The sequence below is a fragment of the Zingiber officinale genome, chromosome 11A, assembly GCF_018446385.1.
Source record: "Zingiber officinale cultivar Zhangliang chromosome 11A, Zo_v1.1, whole genome shotgun sequence".
In the NCBI taxonomy this organism is placed as follows: domain Eukaryota; kingdom Viridiplantae; phylum Streptophyta; class Magnoliopsida; order Zingiberales; family Zingiberaceae; genus Zingiber; species Zingiber officinale.
The window spans coordinates 85666771-85678339 of NC_056006.1; positions in this window are offsets into that span (position 1 = coordinate 85666771).

Below are 11569 nucleotides of genomic sequence, written 5' to 3' on the forward strand. Positions count from 1 at the left end.
ATATTTATTTTTTAATTTATCAATGGGTGAGATTAGTTCGATAAATCAATAAGCCCGATAAGTTGGGAAATGGTATCACTTATAGTGTGTTGTTGATTATAGAAGGAAACCGTCCTAGAGATACTAGGTTGAGAATGTCCTCAAGAGGAGCTCATAAAGATTGTCATGTTAAACCCCGCAGTGGATTTAGATAATATATATACTATAGATATTAATTGCTGTTTCTAGATATATCAAATAAGTGACATACGACATCTTAAACAAGGGACATTCGATATTAAACAGACTAACACACCATAATAAGAAGGAGCCCAAAATGTAATTTGGGATTGGTGCGGTAGTTCAATGATAGTTCTCAGTGGAATGAATTATCATTGATAAAATTAAGTTGGGGCTAACACTGGATGCTTAATTTTATCGAGACCAAAACCAATTCCTCTCATTCCCTATCGTAGCCTCTTATTTATAGAGTTCTATACCCACCCATACCCACCTTCTATACCACTCACAGGGGCCGGCCTAGTTTGGGAACCAAGCTAGGGAGGTATTAGGTTTGTCCCCTAGCTTGAACCCAAGCTAGTAGGGTTTGCCAAATAAAATTAAAAGAAATTTAATTTTAATTTTTATTATTATGTGAAGATATATTTTAAAGAGAATTAAAATTAAAATATCTCTCTTGTAAAAGATCTCAAAAGATTAAAGAAAGAGATTAGATCTCTTCCTTATTTGTAGATTGAGAGATGTTTTATTTTCTCTTTAAAATTATTCACATGTTGATAAAATTAAAATTATAGAAATTTCCTTTATCAACCATGAAGAGATTTTAAAGAGAAATTTTATTTTTTAAAATTTCCTGAAACAAATTAGGAAGTTTTAATTGTTGATTAAAACTTGTCCTCTTTTGTTTCCAATGATGTGGCCGCCATCTCAAGTTAATTGGGAAATTTTGTTTTATTTTTCTCAATTAATTCATGTCAAGAAAATTAAGGAAATTTTATTGTAATTAAATTTCCTAATTTGCTCTAGGCCAAGGAATATAAAAGAAGGGGTAGGGTGCCTTCATGAGACACAACCTCTATTGTTTTCTTTTTTTTTTTTGGTGTTGTGGTCGGCCATTACCCTCTCCTCTCTTCCTTGTGGTGGCTACTTCATCTCTTGGAGTTCTTGTGGGCTGGATACTACTTGGAGAAGAAGAAGAAGAAGGAGAGAAAGCTAGCATCTCTTGGAGCTTGGTTAGTATTTTGATTTTCTTCTTTGGTGAAGTTCTTCCTTTCTCCTTACCTGAGGAGAAGAAGGTGGTTGGTGGTTTCTATCTCTAGATCGCTGCCCACACAACGTCCGAGGTTAGAAGAGGAATACGGTAGAAGATCAAGAGGTTTTTCACAAGGTATAACTAGTAATTTCTATTTCCGCATCATGCTAGTTATTTATGGAAATAATACCAAATACAAGAGGCTTACGCTCTAGAATTTCGAATATGTTTTTCAAGTTGTGTTCTTTTGTTTTTCTTTTCCTTGTGATTTGATTGTTCTCTTTGGTTAACCTAAAGTTATTTTAGGAAATTAAATATTAGCTTTCTATTAAAGGTTTTGTCTAGTCGGTGGTGGTTGCTCCCATATCCAAGAAGGCCATGTGCCTCGCCACGTCAAGACTGGGAACCTTTTATGGAAATTAATATTTAATGAAATTAATAACTTAAGGAGACTTGGGTCGAACGTGTTAAGTTCCGCAGGAGATCCAAGTCAAAACCTAAAGAACAATAGATTAAGTTTTGGATCAAACGTGTTAACCGCAGTGATCCAAAATTTAATTTAAAAGAACACATGGTATCTAGGAAAGGTTCAGACCTTTGTACAAAATTTTGCAAGTGGAACCTATAGGTTTTCCTATCAGCAACCAACAATTGGTATCGTAGCTAGGTTTTGCCTCAGAGTATTTGGTATTTAGTTTAATTATGCACATGTCATACATAATTTAGGCAGATAATAGTAGGATGTGCTAACTCTGGACGCAGGATCCAACTATTATGGCTTTTAGTTATTATGTGTGTGATTGGACCCTTGGACATGTCAAGGGCATTTAATGTGTGATGATTGTATTAAATACATAGAGAGTGTATTTAGTTTTATTAGATTTTATTTTTGATCTAGATACATATACATTCCTTTATGGAATATAGGATCAAAATGTAAATTCTATTTATGTCATGGATCGAATCTTGCAAAGCGTGGAACCTTCTAAGGACCGGAGGCCAATGAACTAGGAGCAAGATGGATGCGACAAATAGACCCGTGGCGGTGGCCAAATATGGCAAAACTAGGATGACAACACAAGAACACAAGAGATAGCATAAATAGTGAAAATTAAATTTCTATTTATTTTATATCATTGCCGTGTGTGCATGTTAGTTTACAAGTTTAAGTAGGCTAGCATAGTTAAAATTCTCATTTATAAATAACTAAGTGGAGAGGGATTTTTAAATAAATCCCATGGTCTCCATTATCGTTTGTAAGTGATGCAAACAAGCTGCGCGTTGGCTCGAGTGCCTTCCTCCATAACTATGAGCTTGTTCATGATCACTAGAATATACTTCTATTTTGGATGACTATAGGAAGTTAATTAGGAGCTGTGATCTTCCCAACGGAAGGGGCATAATCTTATTAATGGACTTAGTGTCAAGTAATGGTATACACTTAGACACATCTAATAGTATCCTCCCAATCGGAGTCAGCTATTATTTATGTGACCAAATGATACCAACTATTATTTTATTTGTCAAAAGTTAGGTTGACAAGATAATAAAATTAATGGGTTAAAACCCTCCTTTTACAAATGTTGAATTTGTATACGTCCACACTAACGTGGCATACAAAATTCACGGTGTTATGAGGTGTTGGTTAATTTAAAATAGTATTGTTTGAGGAATCAATATTATTCTAAATTTAGAGTTCACCAAAAGTTATTTGTGATTCTTAGGATGTCTTTCAACCCACCGTCCATCATACTTCAAATGTATAGACTTATTGGACCAAACTACATAGATTGGAAAAGAAACACGGACATTGTTCTTATCATGAAAGCTATAAATATGTATCGACCGAGCAGGTTCTGATGCACCCACGGTGAATCTACCCAAGAAGAGATTGAATATCATAGGAAATGGGAAAAGATGAGATGGCGCGGTGTTACATTTGGCTTCAATGTCAAATGTATTGCAACATCAAGATCAAGATTTACCAACAAACTATGATATTATGAACAATCTCAAGGAACTCTTGGTCATCGTGATAGGGCTTCTAGGCAAGAAGCCATGAGAAAGATAATGACACCACCATGCAAGAGGGTACTCCTGTAAGGGATCATATCCTAAAGATGATGGCTTATCCGAACGAGATACGGATCCTTGGAGAAATTGATGGGAAACCCTGATCGATATGATCCTCCAAACGCTACCTAGAAGTTTTGAGCGGTTTAAACTATAATATGAATAAGAGGGTTTATTCATTAGCGGAACTACCGTCTGAACTTCAGAAGGATTATTTCTCACAATGCTCAAATTCACTATGTCGAAAATGGTTCTACTTCTAAACCAAAGGAAAGAAGAAGAAACAAGTTGGTTCAAGAAAGAAAGTGAATAAATCTTTAGTACGGATTTAAAGTCGGAATGAAGAAGTCAAGGGCAAGTGCTTCATCCGTAGTGGTGACATCGAAGGCTGATCGTCCTCGTAGGAACCAAAACAAAGGTATATCTCATACTCTAGTTGTTGAAACATGTTTAGCGGTGTTATCTACCAAGACCGTGTGTAGATACGGAGCCATCGATCATGTCTGCAATTCCTTGCAGGGGTTCCAGGAAACCCGACGACTATCTGAAGGAGAAATTACCATCTACATGGACAATGCTACTAAGGTGGCGGTTGTTGCAGTGGGAGACGTCTACTTATCTTTTGTAGAAATAGGAATATGGTTTTAAGAAATTGTCTTTATGTACCCAGTTTTAGAAAGAATTTAATTTCAGTTTATAAATTGTTCACAGATGGATATTTCGTTTCTTTTGATAATAAAGTTGTTATCAAGAAAAATAGAGTAATTATCTGTACTGGTACATTGGTTGACAATTTATATACTATAAATCCAATAACTCCCACAAAGCAGCATAAGGAAATTAATAACTCATCATCTAATTCAAATAAGAGAAAAGAACCTTCAGAATTGAATCAAACATATCTTTGGCATCTAAGGCTTGGTCATATTAACTTAAGAATGATTCAAAGGTTAATAGCTAATGGACTCTTGGGTTCATTAGTGGTGGAAAATTTTCTAACCTGTGAATCTTGCTTGGATGGTAAAATGAACAAGAGGCCTTTTAAAGCCAAGGGGTATAGAGCCAAAGATGTGTTAGAAATGATTCACTCTGATTCGTGTGGTCCTATGTCTGTCCAAGCTAGAGGTGGTTTCGAATACTTCGTTACTTTTATTGACGATTATTCAAGATATGGATACATTTACCTAATGCGCCGCAAGTCCGAGTGCTTTGATAAGTTCAAAGAATACAAGGCTGATGTGGAAAACGACTAGGTAAAAGTATCAAGACACTACTCCGATCGTGGTGGCGAATACCTCTTAGGAGAGTTTAGGAATTACTTATCGAGGCCGTGATTCAATCCCAATTGTCTGCACCTGGAACACCCCAACAGAATGGTGTAGCAGAACGAAGGAATAGGACTCTTATGGAGATGGTTAGATCAATGATGAGTTATTCGAATTACCAAATTCGTTTTGGGGATATGCTCTGGAAAGAGATATCGTTCCGAACTTAGTACCTTCTAAATCGGCCTTCTACTCCCATAGAATTGTGGAATGGGCGAAAGCCCGCCTAAGACATATTCGGATTAGTAGTCCAAGACATGTTGAAACCAGATGTCGATAAGTTAGAATCCCATGAGTTCGCGTGTTTGTAGGATATCCCAAAGGAACGAAGGTGGTTTATTTTATAGTCCTGAAGACCGTAAGGTCATTGTTAGCACCAATGCCCGCTTTTAGAAGAAGACTATATAATGGATCACAAGCCCAAGAGTAAAGTTGTTCTAGAAGAACTTAGAGAGGACATGTCTACTTCAGCACCAACAAGACAAGATGAAGTACCACAAGAGACGCAACACGTGTCACACATGATACACAACCATAGCCTCGTAGTGGGAGGGTTGTGAGGCACTGAAAGATTCATGTTTTGGGAGAGTCTTCGGACTTGATCCTGTAAACATGAACCCGATCCCCATTATATGACGAAGCACTCCAAGATATAGATGCAGCATCTTGGCAAAGGCAATGAATTCTGAAATAGAGTCCATGTACTCTAATAAGGTTTGGGAGCTTGTAGAACCACCTGATGGTGTAAAAGCCGTTGGATGCAAGTGGATCTACAAAAGGAAAAGTGGGACAGACGGGAAGGTAGAAACCTTCAAAGCTAGGCTTGTTGAAAAAGGGTACACTCAGAAAGAGGGAATCGATTATGAGGAGACCTTTTCACCGGTAGCCATGCTTAAGTCTATCCGGATACTCTTATCCATTGCTGCTCATATGGATTATGAGATTTGGCAAATGGATGTCAAGACAGCTTTCCTTAATGGAAGTCTTGAAGAGAACATCCATATGAAGCAACCAGAAGGGTTCATTGAAAAAGGCAAAGAGCATCTAGTGTGCAAGCTCAATCGGTCCATTTATGGACTGAAGCAAGCTTCAAGATCTTGGAACATCCGGTTTAATGAAGTAATCCAGTCATATGGATTTATTCAAAGTTCGGATGAGTCTTGTGTATATAAGAAGTGTAACGGAAACGTGGTGGTATTTCTTGTACTATACGTAGATGATATTTTGTTAATTGGCAACAATATCAAGGTATTATCAGACGTAAGGGTATGGTTGTCCAAACAATTTGATATGAAGGACTTAGGAGAATGTGCACACATTCTTGGGATCAAAGTTATAAGGGATCGTAAGGAAAGAATGTTGTGTCTATCCCAAGCTTCATATATAGATACAATCCTTGCTCGTTTTAGCATGCAGGATTCCAAGAAAGGTTTCTTACCTTTTAGACATGGAGTAGCTCTATCTAAAGAGATGTCTCCAAAGACATCAAAATAGATAGAGGACATGAAAGCAGTTGCTTCGGCTGAGGGAAGCCTAATGTATGCAATGCTATATACGAGACCGATATCTGCTTTGCCGTGGGCATGGTCACAGATATCGAGTAACCTCGACAAGGACATTGGACTGCAAGAAAGCATATATTGAAGTACCCGAAGGACTAGAGATTATATGCTAGTTTACGCAAGCACGATCCGCCTCCCGTGGGTTACATGTATTCAGATTTTCAATCGATAGGGATAACAAGAAGTCTACATCGAGCTATGTGTTTACTTTAGGAGGTGGAGCCATTTCATGGAGGAGTGTTAAGCATAAATGCGCTTTGGACTCAACCATGGAAGTTGAATATGTAGCACCTCGAGGCGCCTAAAGAAGCAGTATGGCTCGTGAACTTTCTAATGGACTTAGATGTGATTCCTGGTTTGCCCAAAATCATCACAATTTATTGTGATAATAGCGGTGCAGTTGCAAACTCGAAGGAACCACGAGCTCATAAGGCAAGTAAACATATAGAGCGCAAGTACCACCGATACGAGATATCGTGAAGCGAGGAGAAGTTGTCATCGCCAAGATTGCATCAGCAGATAACCCGGCATCCTTTCACTAAGGCCCTTCCAGCAAAAGCTTTCGATCGGCATGTGGAATCAGATGTATGGTAGAAGATATGGCAGCTTAGTCATTAGTATAAGTGGGAGATTGTTGGAGTGTATACTGAAAGCCTAAGCTTTGTAAACATTCATTATGAATAAAGAATCACATTTGGTCAAATTTTCTACATTTAGTTGTAGTTGTTCAATTAATTTATATTGTAGATAATATAGTATGTGGTGTCACATACGGAAGATGATATTATCAGTATAAATTATAAACAGTAGTTCACGACCAAAATGGAAAGGAACAAACCATTAGAAGGTCGTAGTGTAATTAGGTATCAGTTTATCTTGACTGTATAATTACACTAGTACACTCAGAGTGTATTGAGTAGGACCATTTGAGGTCGTTTCTTTTATACTGACTTTATAAAGAAACAAAGACCTCGGTTATTATGGAAGTGTGTGCTCTTAATCCTAATATAATAACAAGCACATATATTTGATATTTATTTCTTTAATTTATCAATGGGTGAGATTTAGTTCGATAAATCAATAAGCCCGATAAGTTGGGAAATGGTATCACTTATAGTGTGTGTTGTTGATTATAGAAGGAAACTGTGTCCTAGAGATACTAGGTTGAGAATGTCCTCAAGAGGAGCTCATAAAGATTGTCATGTTAAACCCTGCAGGTGGATTTAGTCCGACATGATAATAAGGTTGAGTGGTACTACTCTTGGACTTAGATATTAATTAAATGAGTTGTCAGTGACTCACTTAATTAGTGGACATTCGATATCTTAAACACAGGGAGACTAACACACTCATAATAAGAAGGAGCCCAAAAATGTAATTTGGGATTGGTGCGGTAGTTCAATGATAGTTCTCTAGTGGAATGAATTATTGATAAAATTAAGTTGTGTGTTCTGGGCGAACACGGGATGCTTAATTTTATCGGGAGACCAAAACCAATTCCTCCTCTCGGTCCCTATCGTAGCCTCTTATTTATAGAGTTCTATACCACCTATACCCACCTTCTATACCCACCAATAGGGGGCCGACCAAGCTAGCTTGGGTACCAAGATAGGGCCGGCCTAGCTATAAAATTGGGTGGCCAAATAAAATTAAAAGAAATTTAATTTTAATTTTTATTATTATGTGGAAGATATATTTTAAAGAGAATTAAAATTAAAATATCTCTTGTAAAAGATCTACAAAGATTAAAGAAAGAGATTAGATCTCTTTCCTTATTTGTAGATTGGAGAGATGTTTTATTTTTTCTTTTAAAATTATTCACATGTTGATAAAATTAAAATTATAGAAATTTCCTTTTATCAACCATGAAGAGATTTTAAAGAGAAATTTTATTTTTTAAAATTTCCGGAAACAAATTAGGAAGTTTTAATTGTTGATTAAAACTTGTCCTCTTTTGTTTCCAATGATGTGGCCGGCCATCTCAAGTTAATTGGGAAATTTTGTTTTATTTTTCTCAATTAATTCATGTCAAGAAAATTAAGGAAATTTTATTGTAATTAAATTTCCTAATTTGCCTAGGCCAAGGAATATAAAAGAAGGGGTAGGGGTGCCTTCATGAGACACAACCTCTATTGTTTTCTTTTCTTTTTTTTCCTTGGTGTTGTGGCCGGCCATTACCCTCTCCCTCTCTTCCTCTTGTGGTGGCCGAATACTTCATCTCTCTTGGAGTTCTTGTGGTGGCCGGATACTACTTGGAGAAGAAGAAGAAGAAGGAGAGAAAGCTAGCATCTCTTGGAGCTTGGTTAGTATTTTGATTTTCTTCTTTGGTGAAGTTCTTCCTTTGTGGCCGAACCTTGCTTGGAGGAGAAGAAGGTGGTTGGTGGTTTCTCATCTCGGTAGATCGTTGCCCACACAACGTCCGAGGTTAGAAGAGGAATACGGTAGAAGATCAAGAGGTTTTTCTACAAGGTATAACTAGTAATTTCTATTTCCGCATCATGCTAGTTATTTATGGAAATAATACCAAATACAAGAGGCTTACGTTCTAGAATTTCGAATATGTTTTTCGAAGTTGTGTTCTTTTGTTTTTTCTTTTCCTTGTGATTTGATTGTTCTCTTTGGTTAACCTAAAGTTATTTTAGGAAATTAAATATTAGCTTTCTATTAAAGGTTTTGTCTAGTCGGTGGTGGTTGCTCCCATATCCAAGAAGGCCATGTGCCTCGCCACGTCAGTACTGGGAACCTTTTATGGAAATTAATATTTAATGAAATTAATAACTTAAGGAGACTTGGGTCGAACGTGTTAAGTTCCGCAGGAGATCCAAGTCAAAACCTAAAAGAACAAATAGATTAAGTTTTGGATCAAACGTGTTAAGTTCCGCAGGCGATCCAAAATTTAATTTAAAAGAACACATGGTAGCTAGGAAAAGGTTCAGACCTTTGTACAAAATTTTTGTACAGTGGAACCTATAGGTTTTCCGAATAGCAACCAACATAAAATACCTAGATTACCTATCTAAGTGCCCTTAAACCTTAGCTAAGTTAAAAATTAAACCTAGATTGCCCTCTAAACGCTCCAAGAAAATGCCAAAACCTAAATTGGCATTTTTAGTTCTCTTGATTAACTTGTGCCAATTGAAATTAAGTTTATTCCTCAAATGTTGACATATTTCGTTCTTCCACAAGAGTAACACTAAGAAAATACCAAAATCCCAACTTGGTATTTCCTTATGTTTTCCCAATATGTGCCATTTTAAAATAAAATTAATACTTCTCAAATTTGACACATTTTACTCTTTCAAAGAGTAAATCATAAATCCATTTCATTTTCAAAGGTTAATAATAACCTTGAGAATGCTCCTTGAGTGTCAATTTCTTCAAAGTTGGGTTAACTACCCTTCTTCTTAGAGTTGACACTCTCTAACCCATCTATGGGGTAGAGAAAATGCTCCTAGGAACCCAAAACCTATTGGTGCTCCTTGGATGCTCTAGGTATTCACTAGGGATAACTTCCCAAGATACCTTCCTAGTGACCTTGTTTGGCTTCTTAGAAGCCTTGGTCACCTTTTCTAGGTCTAACTCTAGGGATTGCTTCCCTTGTGACCTTCTTTGTGACTTTCTTAGACTTCTTAGAAGTCTTAGTCACATTTGTTGTAAAAATACTCTTAGGGATAATTTCCCTTGTATCCTTGACTTGACCTCTAGACTTAGGGTTGGTTCCATAGCTATATGGAACCCTATGGTAAGAGATTTCATCTTTCTTAGCCTTAGGTTCATATCCCAAACCTCTATGGCCCTTGGATGACCTTTGTTGTCATAACCCTAGATTTTGCTCATTTTGCCCTATTAGGATATTTTCCATCCTTTTTAGGGTCTTTTCTATTTTATCAAGTCTTGACCTCAAGACTTGATTTTCTTCCCATAAATCCCTAGATTTAAGTTTTCTATTTAATCCTTGAGCGTTTTTATTTTTATGCTTATAGTTATTGACCTTAGTGTTCTTGCCTAGATTTTTATCTACATTCCTAGCCCTAGGTGTAGTGGTTTTAGCATGTAGAGCCATATGATTTTCATTAATGTCTCCATGCTTCCTATTCTTATGGTAAATAGCATTAAAATGATATAAGTTAGAACTAGCATGCTTTTTACCATAATTTAAAGGGGTAGGCTCAATAAAAGTTACCTTTCTTTTTACCTTGGAGGCTCCCCCTTGAATTGAGCTTCCTCCTTGAGCCTTGACCATCTTCTTCTCCTTAGGGCATTGACTTCGGTAATGCCCTCTTTGTTGGCACAAGAAGCACACAATGTGCTCCTTGCTCTTCTTTGTTGTGGGGATGGTCTCCTTGGGCTTCTTCTTGCCCTTTTGGGCCACTTGGCCCTTCTTCTTGGCCAATTTAGGGCATTTACTTTTGTAATGCCCTTTTTCCCTACACTCAAAGCAAACGATATGATTTTTTGTTATTTTCTATTGAAATTATTATACCTTTGCTTGTAGGGTGACATCTTCTCCTTTTGATCCGGAGGTAGAAGCTTCCTCTTGATCCGAACTTGATACTCCTCCAATAGATTTGTCTTGACTTGTGGAGGTGGAAGCTTCTTCATCCTCTTCTTCTCTTGACCCGGATGTGGAGGCTTCTTTTTGCTCCGGGGTCAATGATCTACACTCCCCCTCCATCCTAGAGGTGGAAGCTTCATCATCTTGTATATGGAATAAGGAGTATGCTCCCTCCTTCTTCCCTTCATTGCATTCCCTCGAAGATGAAGCTTCTTCTTGGACTTCTTCTTCGAAAGTTGAGCATCTCTCAACTTCGGAGTTCTCCTCTTGGTCTTGCTCCAATGAGTCGCCCTCTTTGGATTCCTCTTGATTCGGTACAGTGGAGGATTCTTCATGGAGCTTAGCCACCTTGCTCTGAAGCTCATTGGCATCTTCATATTGTCCAATTTTGCATAGAATTGTGCTAGGCAATAAATTAACCAATAATTTGGTTACCTTGTCATTTGCTTCGCACCTTTGGACTTGCTCCGGGCTCCATTTGCTCCTCTTGAGAACTTTGCCCTTTGAATTCGTTGGAGCTTCGAAGCCTTCCATAAGAGCAAACCATTGCTCTATCTCCACCATTAAGAAGTTTTTGATCCTTGATTTCCAAAGATCGAAGCTTGTAGATGTGTACGGTGCAGCCACCCTTGTGTCAAATCCAAGTCCATCTTAGAATTGCATCTTGAAGTTGAGCTTCTTGAATTCTTTGACTTTGATGAATTTGCTCCAACTTCTTCACCCTCTAGCTTTGCTTGTTTTGTTTGCCCCTTTCGGCGATGATTCCGGTGAAGAGCAACCTCACTCTGATACCACTTGTTGG